The following is a 15,483-nucleotide window of genomic DNA, read 5'->3' on the forward strand; positions in this document are numbered from 1 at the left end:
ATATGATTGCCATTGTAATGATAATTAGCATCTCTGCCTGGCCACATGATTATCATTTCTTTTTAGTGGCTCGAAGAGTTAAGACCTAGTCTCTTAGCAGGTTTGATGGTTGTAATTGAGGTGAGCAGACAGCTACGTGACTCATGGTGGAGGGCGTACGTTTTCCGTATGGTTATTTAGACCAGTATTTCACCTGCTGTGATGGATGTGCAGACAAGGACCTGGGGCTTCCCGCTAAAATACACACCTGCCTTCATGGAGTGTGGGGTGGGACGGGAGAGTCTTCATATCTAACATACTCTAGATGTGTTTAATTCTGCTAGTCCGTGAGGACACTTTGAACTGAGGGGATTTGGGGTTTACTTCTTTCTTTTCAGCTGATTTAGTACAGCAGGTCCCAGATTGACCCACATCCCCCAGCCTGCCCTGCAGCTCTACCCGTCTCCTGCTCCTTCTGCCTGGGGGGGAGACGGGCTCTGGAAGACAGTTTTTGTGCTTTGTAGGCCTTTATGGGATTTAGGTTAACATTTGATTGTTAAGTTCTAATTCTACGGCATTGTTTTTAAGAAGTTGTTGATGATACAATTTCAGTTTCTGTTTTAGGAAATTTGTTAAAATATTTTTGTGGCCTAAATTACAGTCTGGTTTTGTATGTAGTAACGAAAAATAAATGCATTTCTTGCTTATAGAGGCCAAGGTCTCTCTTTCTCTTTCTCCCTGTCTCTCCCTGTCTCTCCCTCCCTCCCTCTCTCTCTCTCTCTCTCTTTCACACACACACACACACACACACACACACACACTTGACCTTATATCTTACATATTTTAAAATTCCTTTTAATAATAGCTTTCCCCCACTTGTCTACTTGACCTATGAAGAAGGAAAAGAGGTGGAGTGGTATGTTAAAGTCTCCCACTGATATTCTGGTTGTGTTGATTTTCTACAGATTGTTGCTCGCAGTAGAATTTTTGTTGCAGTATTATTCCAGGCATGAGATGTCCTGGCAGTTAAATCTTCAGTGTGAACTCTAATCTTTAAAAATATTTCCTGATTCTTGCAAGTTCCTTTTTTCTTTTTTCTCCGTGAGCCAAAGTGTTTTCTTAAAAAGGTTCCTGAGTGATTTTCCCACCATGCTTCCCGGCCAGCCATCTAGCGACGTTCCAGGTGGCTGGCCCTTGAGAACTGACGTTACTGTGTCTTTCTGCTTCAGGGTGCTGGGTGGTCACCGTCATTGCACTGCCCTGTCATTCAGCTCTGCTGGGGTTCCCTGCCAGCCTTCCTTCAGCTACTGTCCACTATCCCTGGCTTATTCCTGCAGCAGCCCCAGGCCCCCTTGGTCCCGCTGTACCCAGCCCCTTCACTTGCTGTCTATGATCTCCCTCCAGGTGTCCCTCCAGGTGTCCCTCCAGGTGTCCCTCCAGGAGAGCAGCTGTCTCCTAAAGGGGGCGGGGCCGGGTGCTGGTGGCAGCAAGTAAACAAGATGTGCTCCCAGCTTGGCGTCTCCTCTTGGCCTCAGATGGTGTCCTTGTCATCCACGAGCAGGTCCCCCAAGCCCGCCGTCTTGTCCCTCATCAGAATAGTGCAGTCCACGAACTGGCGCTCCAGGTGGTTCTCCACCCACTCAGCCAGCGCTAATTCTCGCCCGCAGTGTTCACACTTCAGCGGAGGGCAGGTGCACACGGGGACCTCGGCGTCCTGCATGTCGTCCACCTCCGCACGGCTTCCGAGGCTCCAGGGATCGGCTCCGCGTCTGGGGAAAAGCCTGGGACCTCGTACACACTGGCCACTTCGTCCACTAGGTCCAGCAGCAGGTCTCTGTACTGTTGCGGGTGAGGAACCCCAGGCGCTCGGCCAGCGCCTCGTCACCACCACCGCCCCCTCCCTGGGAACTGCCTGGGGAAGCCCTGCAGGAGGTCCGCTGGACGTTGGCCCACAAGTGGTTCAAGTCCAACAGCACCTGCGAGAGCCAAGGGCCCTTGTTTTGTTTTGTTTTTTAATAAACCATTTATTTATTTATTTATTTATTTATTTATTTAAAAGTTTTATTATTTATTTTTATTATTTTTTGAAAATTTACGTCCAAATTAGCCTACAGCGAAGTAACGATTTCAGGAGTGGATTCCAGTGATTCATCCCCTAGGTATAACAGAGCCAAGGGCCTTTTTCATGCTTATCGCCTGAGTTCTATTCTTGTTTGTATCAATTTTACAACCTTTGCTTGCTTTTTTTTTTTTTTTTTTGAATGCTTAAATGTTTATATTTGAGAGAAATAGAGAGAGCACAATCAGGGGAAGGGCAGAGAGAGAGGGAGACACAGAATTTGAAACAGGGTCCAGGCTCCCAGCTGTCAGCACAGAGCCTGACGCGGGGCTCGAACTCACGAACTGTGAGATCATGACCTGATCCCAAGTCTGGCAATTGACTGACCCAGCTACCCAAGCTCCCTGCTGTGCTTGCTTTTTATTTACGTTTGCTTATCTGCATCTTTTTACTTTTAATTTTTTTGCATCAGTTTGTTTTAGGTAAGTCTGCATGTATTTGGATTTAGTTTAGGCCCCATTTGATTTTTAATGAACTACTTTAACATCTTTAATTATTACTTAACAGTCGTATTTCATCTTGTATCAGTCACTGTGTTCCATGGTTTTTAAAATATTTATGTTTTCTCACTGTTTCAAGTTTTGATTTTTTTATTTACTTTTTTAAAAAAATATTTCTTTAGTTTTGAGAGAGCTCGTGTGAGCAGGGGAGGGTCAGAGAATGGGAGGCAGACGATGGGAATTGGGCTCCACGCTGACAGCGGTGAGATTCATGTGGGACTAGAACTCCTGAACAGTGAGATTATGACCTCAGCCCAAGTCCAAGGCTCAACCGACTGAGCCAGCCAGGTGCCCCTTACTGTTTTCATTTTTTTACAATGAAATACCATGTCTTATTTTTATCTTCTTCAGCATTTTGAAAATCATGTCCTATTTTTATGTCCCTTGGTGATTAACTTTTTCAAAAACGTTCCTTCACTATTTTTTCTAATTACCAGAGTTAAAAATACACATTTCAGACCCTTTCATTTGTGACGTGTAATTTCATACACTTTGAAAATGTTCTCTCAAAAATCCCTACATACTGATATTTATTATTTATTCAGGCTACGCTATGTGCCCCAAGGGGGTCCAAGTGTCGACTACCTCAGCGAACGAGGCAGACCACAGGACCCACCCTCATGGAGTTCACTCTGGCACAGCAAAGACAGGCAAGAACAAAAATCAGTGTGTCTACACTGCAGAATATGATTTCAGGAAGTCATAGGTCTATATCATTGTTCTTATCTAATTATATTTTATTCTCATGGAAAATATTTTTGCATTGAATAATATAACCAGATTGACAATAATATTTGGGCTTCTTCCTATTTGAACTGGCTATTGCTCCTGATATGCAATAGTTTTTCCCATTGAGAGATCTCAATTTTATCAAATTGCAGGAAGTAAAGATACAAATCTAAGAGCTTCAATGGGATGCCTGGGTGGCTCAGTCGGTTAAGCGGCCGACTTCAGCTCAGGTCACGATCTCGGGGTCCGCGAGTTCGAGCCCCGCGTCAGGCTCTGGGCTGATGGCTCAGAGCCTGGAGCCTGCTTCCGATTCTGTGTCTCCCTATCTCTCTGCCCCTCCCCCGTTCATGCTGTGTCTCTCTCTGTCTCAAAAATAAATAAACGTTAAAAAAAATTAAAAAAACAAAAACAAATCTAAGAGCTTCAAAACTTTCTAAAAACAATTCTAAGCGTTGGTTTTCCTGGCTCTATTTTCTAAGTTCTTACATTACTGAAAATAATTATTTGGGACTTTCATTTATGAAAGAACTAATATTGCTATAAAATTTTTGGATCTACCTTTGTTCCTTAAAATCCTGTACAGTGAAAGAAAATCTTGGGCAATTGTCTCATTGCCTCCTGAGATTTCATGTTATGCAAGGCGAAACTTGAGAAAGATTTTTGCCTGTTGTAAATCATCTACTTTATCTGCCTAGAAGCTTTCTTGTATGTCTCTACAGATGGCTTCTTTCAGTGATTTTCCAAATAAAGTATGGAGGGCATTAGAGTGGATATATATATCCATTTATTATGCCTGCCTTGTAGCACAACTCATGGAGTAGAAAAGAAAGCAGCTTACACCTGTAATGGCATGGGGCTCAGAGCTTCAACTCAAGCTTCCACTAAAGCTCTGAGATTCAGACCACTACAGACGTGCAGAATATGTACAATTTCTACATATGGGTTATTTTATTAAGGGAACATAGAAGTGTGCTATTAGCCTTAGACATTTTTTCCCCCAATTACCTTCTAATTTGTATGAAAATTTCCCCATAGCTTGACAGTTGTCTGTGAACTTTGTTTTAGTAAGAGGGTAAATTTTCGTCTTTTGTGTTTCCTCTTGAGTGATTTGTCGAAGAGTTTGGCAGATTCCCGGGTGGATGCTAATTAGTAGAAGAAATCCACAGTGTTTGTGATTAGTGACCCATTTACATGTTCTTTTGAAAGAGAATAATATTCAGTTTACAAACAATGTATAAGGTGTCAGAAACCATTTTTCAAAATGTATGAGAAATTGAATGCTTCAAACTTTTGAAGAATACTGTCTTGGTCAGAAAGCTATATTGCTCAGCCCTCTTCATTCAAGTGAGAGAAACCAAATTCAAGCTAGTTGAAAGAAAAAGAGAGTAGAGAATTTACTGGCACATGTGATAAAACATCCCGAAGTAAAAGTAACTTCAAGCATGACTGTCTCTAGCAGCTCAAAAAATGTGAACAACCCATTACACCAATGCAAAAATGTATTCTTTCCAGATTGTCCCAGAAAACCGTGTAGAATCGATGGGCTTATTTTGGGTTTTATGGCCACGCCACGGGAATAGTCATCCCATGAGAATGTTGACTGTCTAGGATTGTCCCTTTCCATCTTATAGGTACACACCATATTATCACGAAGGTTGATTTCATGTTCTAGAATTTTCAGAATATATTTTTAGTTGTTTTTTTCCCCCAGCTTTATTGAGATATAATTGACATATGACATTGTGTTAAGTATGCAGTATACAACCTGTTTATTTGATATACTTTACAAACTCATTACCAGCAAAGCATTATCCGACATCAGCATCACGTCACATAATTATCATTTCTTTTTTTGTGGTGAGAACACTTGAGACCAACTTTCTTAACAGCTTTCAAGGATATGATACAATATTTCCAACTATAATCACCGCGTTATACATTAAATACACAGAACTTATTCATGTTCTAATTGGAGGTTTGTACTGTTTGACCAACATCTTCCCTTTCCCCCTACTCCGCAGTCCCTGCTGACCACCATTCAAGTGTTTATCTCGATGCATATGGCTGTATGGCTTGTTTAGATTCCACATACAAGTGCTATCGTACGGTATTCGTCTTTTTTGACTTTGCTCTGTCTCATTTAGCCTAAAACCCGCAAGGTCCATCCATGTTCTCACAAATGTCAGTATGTCCTCCTATCTCATGTTCTGAATATTCTATTGTATCTATACAACACAACTTCTTTATGCACTTATCTGCTGACACACACTTAGGCTGTTTCCATCTATTGGCTGTTGTGAATGATGCTGCAAAGAACATGGGAATCTAGATATCTTTTTAAGATCCTGTTTTCATTTCTTTCGGATATATACCCCAAAATGGGATTGCTGGGTCATATGGTAGCTCCATTTTATTTTTTTATTTATTTTTTTAACGTTTATTTATTTTTGAGACAGAGAGAGAGCGAGCACGAACGGGGGAGGGTCAGAGAGAGAGGGAGACACAGAATCCGAAACAGGCTCCAGGCTCTGAGCAGTCAGCACAGAGCCCGATGCGGGGCTTGAACTCACGGACCGCGAGATCATGACCTGAGCCGAAGTCGGCCGCTTAACCGACTGAGCCACCCAGGCGCCCTGGTAGCTCCATTTTAATCTAAGCATCACCAAGACCCATGTCAAAATGCTTTCCACCCTCTATGTTTTCTTCTAGGAGTTTTACAGTTTCAGGTCTTACAGCCAAGTCTTTAATCCATTCTGAGTTGATTTCTGTTCATGGTGTAAGATAGGTGTTCCGTTCCATTCTTTTGCCCGTGGCTCTCCAGTCATATTCCAACACCATTTATTGAAGATGCTGTCCTTTTCCCATTGTATGTTCTTGGCTCCTTTGTTATAAATTAGTTGATGATAATGCTGGAGTTTACTTCCAGGTTGTCTATGCTGTTCCACTGATTTCTGTGTCAGTTTTATGCCAATACCATACAGTCTTGATTACTATAGCTTCGCAATATAATTTGAAATCAGGAAGTGTGATGCCTCCAGCTTTGTTCTTTCTTAAGGTTGCTTTGGCTATTCAGTCTTTTGTGGTTCTGTACAACTTTTAGGATTTTTTTTTCCACTTCTCTGAAAAAATACCATTGGAATTTTTATAGGGATTGCATTCAATCTGTAGATCATTTGGGGTAGTATAGACATTTTAACAATATTAATTCTTCCAATCCGTGAGCATAAAACATCTTTCCGTTTGTTTGTGTCTCCTTCAAATTGTTTCATCAGTGTTGTAGTTTTCTGTGAACAGATCTTTCACCTTCTTGGTTAAATTTATTTCTAGGTATTTAATCCTTTTTGATGTAATTGTATGTTCCTCCTATGTGCGATTTGTTGGGAGTTTTTATAATGGAAGATGTTGAATTTTGTGAAATTCTTTTTCTGCATCTATTGAGATTATCAGATGATTTTTACCCTTCATTCTCTTAATGTTGTATATCACATTGCTTAGTTTATGGAATTTGAACCATTCTTGCATCCCTGGAATAAATTCCATTTGAATGTACTGTGGAACTCAGTTTACTAACATTTTGTTGAGAATTTTTACATCTGTGTATACCAGGGATATTGGTCTGTAATTTTCTTTTCTTGTGGTGCCCTTGCCTGGTTCGTTATGAGGGTAATGTTGGCCTTGTAAAATGAGTTTAGCAGTATTCCTTCCTCTTCTATGTTTGCAAGGTTTTGAGAAGTAATTGTATTAATTCTTCTTTAAATTTTTGGTAGAATTCATCAGTGGTTCATTAGTTCATTAGTTCTAGACTATTTTTGTTGTCTCCACCTATTTGTACATGTTCCAGTTTTCTTCTTGTAACTTATTTTTGGTTTCATAGCATTTTGATTAGAAGGATGCTTGATGTTACTTCAGTCTTCTTAAATTTATGAGGATTTGTTTTATGGCCTCACATGTGATCCATACTGAAGAATGTTCCATGTGAGCTTGGAAGGAATGTGTACTATGCTGTTGTTGGACGGAAAGTTCTGTAAATGTCTGTTAGGTCCATCTGGTCTAATGTGTAGTTGAAGTCTGATGCTTCCTTATTGATTTCAGAATGCAGTTTTAGAGGTAGCTCCCATGAGGCACCATTTCACACCTACTATGAAAACGATAGTCAAAAAGATGGACAATAACAAGAATTCCAAAGATGTGGAGAAATTGGAATCCTCGTGCATTGCTGGTAGGACTGTAGAACAGTGCAGCTGCTATGGAAATACTTAAGCAGTGTTGCTATATGACTAAGTATTCCATTCCTAGGTATATATCCAAGAGAATTTAAAACTGATGTCTACACAAAAACATGCACACACATGTTCATAGCTTCATTATTCACAACATCCAAAAGCTACAAAAAAACCTGAGTGTCCATCGGTGGATGAACAGGTAAATAAAATGAAAAATTATTCAGCCATGAAAAGAGGCGAAATACCAATACATGCGACAGCATGGATGTACCATGAAAACAGGATGGGAAGTGAAAGATGCCAGACACAAATTGTCTGGTAGTGTATGATTCCATTCTTGGAATGTTCGGAATAAGCAAATCCATAGAGACAGAAGCTATATTAGCATTTCCTAGAGGCTGAGGAAAGGGAACAATAGTGAGTGGGTATAGGGTTTCTCCTTGTGGTGATGAAAACGTGTAGGAGTTAGTCCTGATGGCCTCACAACTTTGTGAATACACTAACGGCCACTGAAGTCTACACTTCTCAGGGGAGAATTTTGTACTATGGGAATTACGTACAATAGAAAAGAAATAATTCTTTTTAAATTTTTTTTTAACGTTTATTTATTTTTTTGAGACAGAGAGAGACAGAGCATGAACAGGGGAGGGTCAGAGAGAGAGGGAGACACAGAATGAGAAACAGGCTCCAGGCTCTGAGCTGTCGGCACAGAGCCCAACGTGGGGCTGGAATTCACGAACTGCAAGATCATGACCTGAGCTGAAGTCGGATGCTCAACCGACTGAGCCACCCAGGCGCCCCAAGAAATAATTCTTTAAAAATATAAAGATGGATTCAGAATGGAGAATGTGTAACCAGACATTTTAAATCAGCGCTTCCAAGAAATTATAACATCTCTGGGGAATTCTCTAGCAATCTAAGGGATGTGGACTGCCTTCAGCCGCTCCAGAGCATAAAGTGCAAACTATCATAAAAGGAACTGTTCAAGGCCCTATTTGTTTTGTTTTGTTAATTAGTGCTGCCTTCCTGTATGGCCAGAATAATTTCATATTTGCAAGTTTTAAATATGATTGATGATAATCATTAATACACAAAAAGCTTCCAAATACTGCTGAATTAAGTGGCATTTAACACCTGGAAGATATTTTAGGTCAATTATAATCTACTAAACTACAAAATCAGCATGCTGCTCATGAAGGTTTCTCATAAAGCAGAGTATAATTCAAAAAGTTCATGTGAAAACAAGAAAAGTACATTTTATGTATGTAAATGGTTTGCCCAAAAAAGGACAAATTTAGGCAAATAGTCGAAAGTTCTTATTTTCAAATTACAATAAAAGAACTGTAAATAATTTACTGTGTAACATTTTTGACTTTTAAACCTATTTTACTTTATCTTTTAAACTTATTTATTTTGAGAGAGAGAGAGAGAAAGAGAGAGAACGCGCATGCAAGCCCGGGAGGGGCAGAGAGAGAGGGAGAGGGCAAGAATCCCAAGCAGGCTCCACCCTGTAGGCACAGAGTCCGAAATGGGACTGGATCTCACAAACCATGAGACCATCACCTGAGCTGAAATCAAGAGTCCAGCACTTAACCAAATGAGCCAGCCAGGCGCCCCTAAAACTATTTTATTATAAAACAAACCACAAATACAGGAAGGTCTTCCGAACAAATACACAGCCTGATGAGTTTTTATGAGGCCTTTTTATAACTACCATCCAGGTGAAGACATGTGGCCTGATTCAATCACAATAACACTCTTACCCCAAGTAACTATTATACTCACCTTTGTAGAGATGACACAAATGTCCATTCTTAGAGATTGTAATTTAATCTTACTCACTTTTTTAAAAGTGTTCGGATTCCGTGTCAATTTCAGCCCACACATTTCTCCTCCTTCCCTTCCTTTTTCTTATCATTTATCTATTAAGGAATCGAGGACATTTGCCCAGCAGAATATTTCACACTCTCAATTCTACTTATTGTGGACTCATCGTGCAGTTCCTCTGTCTTCTTGAAAATTGGCAGCTGATCGCCAGGCTTGATCAGACTCAGTCAGGTTCGACTCCTTTGGCAAGACCGTGTGGAATGTTGTACTCTCACCAGGGGGGATCTGTCTGCTTGTCTCTCTTTGTGGTCTGAGCAGCTGTTGATACTCGATACCTGGATCCGTTCATTCAGTAGTGGTTGCAAAACAATGATCTTTCAATTCATCTTTTTTTTTTCATTTATTAAATAAAACGCTTTTACAAAGAGATGCTTTCCCTCTTCTACTGTTTGTACTATTCAGGCAGACAGTTTCTACAGAGCCCGGACAAACGCTGGATTCTTCGCTCTGAATATTTGCTTGGTTTCTGCACGGTGGGGGTAGAGACAAATGACCTACTAGTTTTTAAAGGTTTAATATTCAAGAATAAAAATCTGAGCCCCTACTCTTATGAAAAGAAAGAAGTAGAGATTTAATATTCTCGCGTATTTTTCACATCTTACTGAAGTATAATATATTTAAAGAGTGTCCATATCATAAGATTGTAGATCAGTGGTTCTTCACGAACTGAACATACCTTGTAATCAGCAACCAGATCGAAAACCAAGGCACTCTCACTACCCTAGAACAGCCCCTTCCAGTCACAACCATCTCTGAGGATAACCGCCCCCCCACTTCCTGATATCCAACAACTGTTTCTGTTTTGTTTCTTAGATAAGTGGGATCATACAGTATAATCTCTTTTGTACTGAGGTTCTTTGCTCTGTCATTATGTTTGCAGCAGTCACTGGATTGTGTATCCATTTTTCTGATAGGATTCAGATTGTTTCCAGTTGCCGGCTGGAGTGTTAAGAACTTTTCAGCGCATGCCTTTTGGGGCACGTAGATGTGCATTTCTTCGGGTATGGATTGCCTTCATTTTTAAACATGATACTAGAACCAGATAGTTTCTTGGGAAAACTACGGAAATATGTAAATAGCTTCATTTTTAAACATGATATTAGAACCGGGTAGTTTCTTGGGAAAACCACTGAAATTTCTGAAATTCTTTTATTGAAAAAATGAGTTGTTGTTAGTAATTATCACCGTACCTCATTTAGTTTCAAAATTGTAGCTGCTACCGCTGCTAACATCAAGTACCAGCCTGTAACAAATCTCAGAGAAAGTGGCACCGCCCATGGCTGCATTCAATCCACTGTCTATGCTTGTCGCAAAGAAAAACCGTAGACAGTTCAAAGCCGGAGGGGAATTTTACTTTTTCTTTTCGATGCCCTCTCGAAGCTCTGTCTGCTCCCTCAGAGCAGTGCCCGTTTACAGGCCACCAGTCGCTGAAGCAGCTCTGCTTAAAAACCTGAATTACCTGGAAATTTATTTTTAATTTACTTTTATAGGGATTCATCACCTGCTATGGGTTAAATCATCCTCCCTCCCCCAAATTCATACGTGGAAGTCCTAATCCCCAGTACCTCAACATATGACCTTATTTAGAAATAAAGTCATTGCATGTGTCATTAGTTAAGATCAGGCCATTAGGGTGGGCCCTAATCCAGGATGACTGGTGTCCTTATATAAAAGGGCAAATCTTGGGGGCACCTGGGTGGCTCACTCGGTTGAGCATCTTGATTTCGGCTCAAGTCATGATCTCATGGTTGGAGAGATAGAGCCTCGTGTTGGGTCTGCACTGACGGCATGGGGCCTGCTTGGGACTCTCTCTCCCTCTCTCTCTGTCTCTCCCTGCCACATGCACGCACACACACACACACACACACTCTCTCTCTCAAATTAAATAAATAGCTAAGAAAAAAAAAAAGGGCAAATCTGGACACAGACCTGCACACAGGGAGAAGGCCATGCAAAGAGGAAGGCAGAGATTAGGGTGATGCTTCTACAAGCCAAGGAACGCCAAAGATCGACCACAAGTCACCAGAAGCTAGGAGAGACACATAGAACAGACCCACCTCTCACATCTCTCAGAAGAACCAACCCTGAAGATACCTTGATCTCAGACTTCGGGCCTCCTGAACCGCGAGCCAATAAATGTCTCTTATGTAAGCCTCCCAGTGCGTGGTACTTTGCAACAGCAAACTTACACATCACCCTTTATAACGTGGTACCCTGGGCTGTTGCCCATTGTCATGATCCTTAATTTGGACTCTAACTTGGACTTCTAACTGACTGACAGCGTGTAATCTTGAGTAAAGGATTCAGCCTCCCTCTGTAAGCATCTGTGTCTTCTTACGTGTAATTAGGATAAAAATCATACCTCTATCACAGGCTTGCTGCAAGAATGGAGTAAAACCTGCATCTAAAGAACTTCTTAAAGTATCTCTAAATGATAATTATTATTTTTTTTTGCAGAAATATCAGAGCTTTATTCAAACTTAGGCCTTTCTAACCAAAGAACCTCTATTCTTTTTTAAAATATAATTTATGGACAAATTGGTTTCATACTAAATAGCAATTTTTCAAATAAGTATTAACTTTTATCATTATATACTAAGTCGCAACCATAATAAATTCCAAAAAGCAGGACTCGTACAAGCCGCGTTCTGTAGAACACAGAAACATGCACGAAATAAATAAATAAATGCAAATTATCCTTCACAACAGATACAAAAGGGCAATAAAAACTGATGTCACAGACCATTTGAGGACAAGGCAATCATGACATCTTATCTTATGGATACAACCACAAAATAAAATAAAAATGGATAGCTTTAAATGCTTTCCATCAAGGAAACATTTTCAGGACAAAACAAAACAGGTAGCTCATGAAACCAGAAAGAGTCACAAAGTGATTCTAAGCCAGCAGGATGAAGAAACTGATGATGACAAAAGCAGGAGAAAAATGGCATTCTGGTAACCAACGTTTACAAAGCATTTCCTAGACACCAAGCCCTGTGCTACATCCTTTTCCCAGACTGTCATGGAATGATCAGTACAATCTTATGAGGTAGGTACTACGATTATTCCCATTTTACAGGTAAGGACACTGAGGTTTCAGAGCTGGCGTAACTCACCCAAGATCATAAAACAGAGGCAGGATGGTGTCCCAGGAAGTATGACCACAGACCCCAAGTTCTTAATCACTGTATACTCCCCCGGTCTTCAGTCAAGGTACAACTGGTCACTCACGTTCTAGAGAACACCTCCCTTACTGCCTCTCATATACTGTTTCTACTGCATATCCTGCGCATTTGAATTTAGTGATTTCTTATAACTCGCTCTTACGGGGCCACATCCCCCAGCCCCATGCACACGCACGTGCGCACGCACACACCCCCACCTGATGCTTGTTTGAGCCCTCTCCATCATGAGACACGAGTGACACGGTTGAACAATCCTCATTCTTAGGCCGGACGTCTAACCATTGGTGAACAGCTGGGCCTCCTACCATTCAAATATGGAAAGGGTCTCAGGGCCCAGCCCTTCTGTGTCCATCTTGCATATGGGCCACTTCTCATCTCTGCTGCCTGGAGGGCACAAGCGGTCCCTGGAGCCCACCTGTGCCTACACCTTGCTGCCAGTGCTCCTCACTGTTTTCTCTGCCCTTCTAAAGGCTTCTGAAATTGGCCATCCGTGGCTTCCTTCACCCACAAATGATTTAAAGTCAAATTGAGAATAGATTTTTTTTCTTCACGTAAGATCCACAAATAAGAACGCATTCCAAGGACAGGAAAAGAAAAATTTAGTATTGGTAGATCTCTGGTTTCTATCAGCTCGGTAGATATTACTCATTAACCGAAAGAGTCAAATCTCCACTCTCATAAAAACAAATTAAATGCAGTTAGCTGAAATATACCTTTATTTGGCTCTTGTAGTTTTTCAGCTGTGACAAAGTAAACATTTTCTTTTCTTTTTTAAGGATCTTTATATAACATAAGAGATCGGTTTGGCATATCCTAAGACAAACCCCACCAATGGAACAAAGGTAGATTACAATTAGTTGTTTTGTAAGCATTATTTTTGGAAAGCCCAGTGTTGATTTCAGCTTTGCACATACCGTATAATGATATAGTAAAGCTGGAACCGTACACATTTAGAGACCGTAATTACAGCAATGCTGTACTTGACTCCCTTATTTGCTGAGTTGGAAACTGAAGTTAAGTGGAGCCAGAGTCTACCCAGTTTACTCCACAAATTTATCCCACTTAGAAAACAAGTAAGAATTACAATAACAACAACACGATGCTTTAAAAAGAAAAAAATGAAACTGCTGTAGTTTTTACCCCTTTGGAATTTGATGCCCCCTAAGGTAGAAAGGAAAAAAAAATAGGGATTTTCATTGGATTTTTATTGCCATTCAAGGAAAAACAGTTTGGGTTAGGTCTTTTGGTTTCTATTCATGTACCCCGTCATAATCAACGGGCCTCAGTCTGGCTGTCTCTTCACATTTCACATCCTTCCTAAAATGTTTTGGGTTCAGAGAAATTCAGAATGTACTTTGTGCTAAACACTCTTTCTTTTCCTTTTTAAGTCACTGTAAACATTTACCTCGGCTTCAGATTCATTTGCACTTATCCCATCCAAACTTCTCACCGCCTAACCCTGCACGGACTAAAATAAAACCAAACACTCTTGCTTATAAAAGACACCGGATTCCAGAATATCTCTGCAGATTCTACTAGGCACTTTCTTCGTGGAGGCATGACGTTCTCTTTAGCCAAGTATAGCTGAATTAAAATATCCACTGGGTTTTCATTCCATTTGAGCCTCCTTGTCCCAGCTGAGCCCCGGGATGCTGCTGGGCCGAGGCCTTTCCAGCCTGCATGGCTCTTGGTTCCATGATAATTCCATGACTGAAACCCAATGTACTCAAAACTCATCATCTCCCTTCCCAAATCTGTTTTCCCTTCTGAGTTCATTCTCAGGAAATGGCACCACCTTCTCCTGCAGCCCCAGCCAGAACCCAGAAGTCATCCTTCACCTCCCACCATGCCACCAGAGCGGGTACATTCACCTGTTAGCATTCGAATTGGCTTTCCCTTTCGTTGCCCCTGTCTATGCAACATTGTTTCTTGTCCACATTTGTGCAGTGACCTCCTAAAACTAGTTGGTCTGTCGCTAGACTTATCTCTCCCCAATCCCTTGCTCACTTAAAAATAGTGATCTTTCCTTTCAACAATAGCTAAATTATGGAAAGAGCCTAAATGTCCATCAACTGATGAATGGATAAAGAAATTGTGGTTTATATACACAATGGAATACTACGTGGCAATGAGAAAGAATGAAATCTGGACATTTGCAGCAACGTGGGTGGACCTGGAGGGTATTATGTTAAGTGAAATAAGTCATACAAAGACAGATACCATATGTTTTCACTCTTATGTGGATCCTGAGAAACTTAACACAAGACCATGGGGGAGGGGAAGGGGAAAAAAAAGTTAGAGAGGGAAGGAGGCAAACCATAAGAGACTCTTGAAAACTGAGAACAAACTGAGGGTTGATGGGGGGTGGGAGGGAGGGGAAAGTGGGTGATGGGCACAGGGGAGGGCACCTGTTGGGATGAGCACTGGGTGTTGTATGGAAACCAATTTGACAATAAATTTCATATTAAAAAATTATAAATTTATAATAAACTGCTATTTAATGGGAAAAAAATAGTGATCTTTCTAAAGGAAAAATTTGGTCACCTGAATCCTCTTCTCAAAACCATTCCATGGTCTCCCATCACTTTTGGAATAAATTACAAATTTCTGAGTAGATTTCACCAGGCGCTTCTTCACCTGCTCTTATCTTCCCTTTCACTCTTCTTTGCTCCTCCCTGCCTGTCTCTCACAAAGTCAAGGGAATTGCCCTCAGCTCCCCAAGTGTGTGCTGATATTTCTTCCCTTTAGGCCTTCTAGCTGTTTAGCATGATAATAGCTCTGATATACTGTTTTGTCATGTACCTGGTGCTGTTCTTTTTTTTTTTTCTTGACTTTTTTTTAATTTATACATTTTAAAT

At 40.7% G+C, this 15,483-nt stretch overlaps 1 pseudogene; it reads right to left on the minus strand.

The window, feature by feature from the left end:
- Positions 1–1,355: 1,355 nt before the first annotated feature.
- The window catches only part of LOC109277384 (5'(3')-deoxyribonucleotidase, cytosolic type-like), a 51,821-nt pseudogene continuing 37,693 nt past the window's right edge, over positions 1,356–15,483 (minus strand).

This window comes from Panthera pardus, unplaced genomic scaffold (genome assembly GCF_024362965.1).
Source record: "Panthera pardus isolate Hobbes unplaced genomic scaffold, ASM2436296v1 HiC_scaffold_13, whole genome shotgun sequence".
Classification (NCBI taxonomy): domain Eukaryota; kingdom Metazoa; phylum Chordata; class Mammalia; order Carnivora; family Felidae; genus Panthera; species Panthera pardus.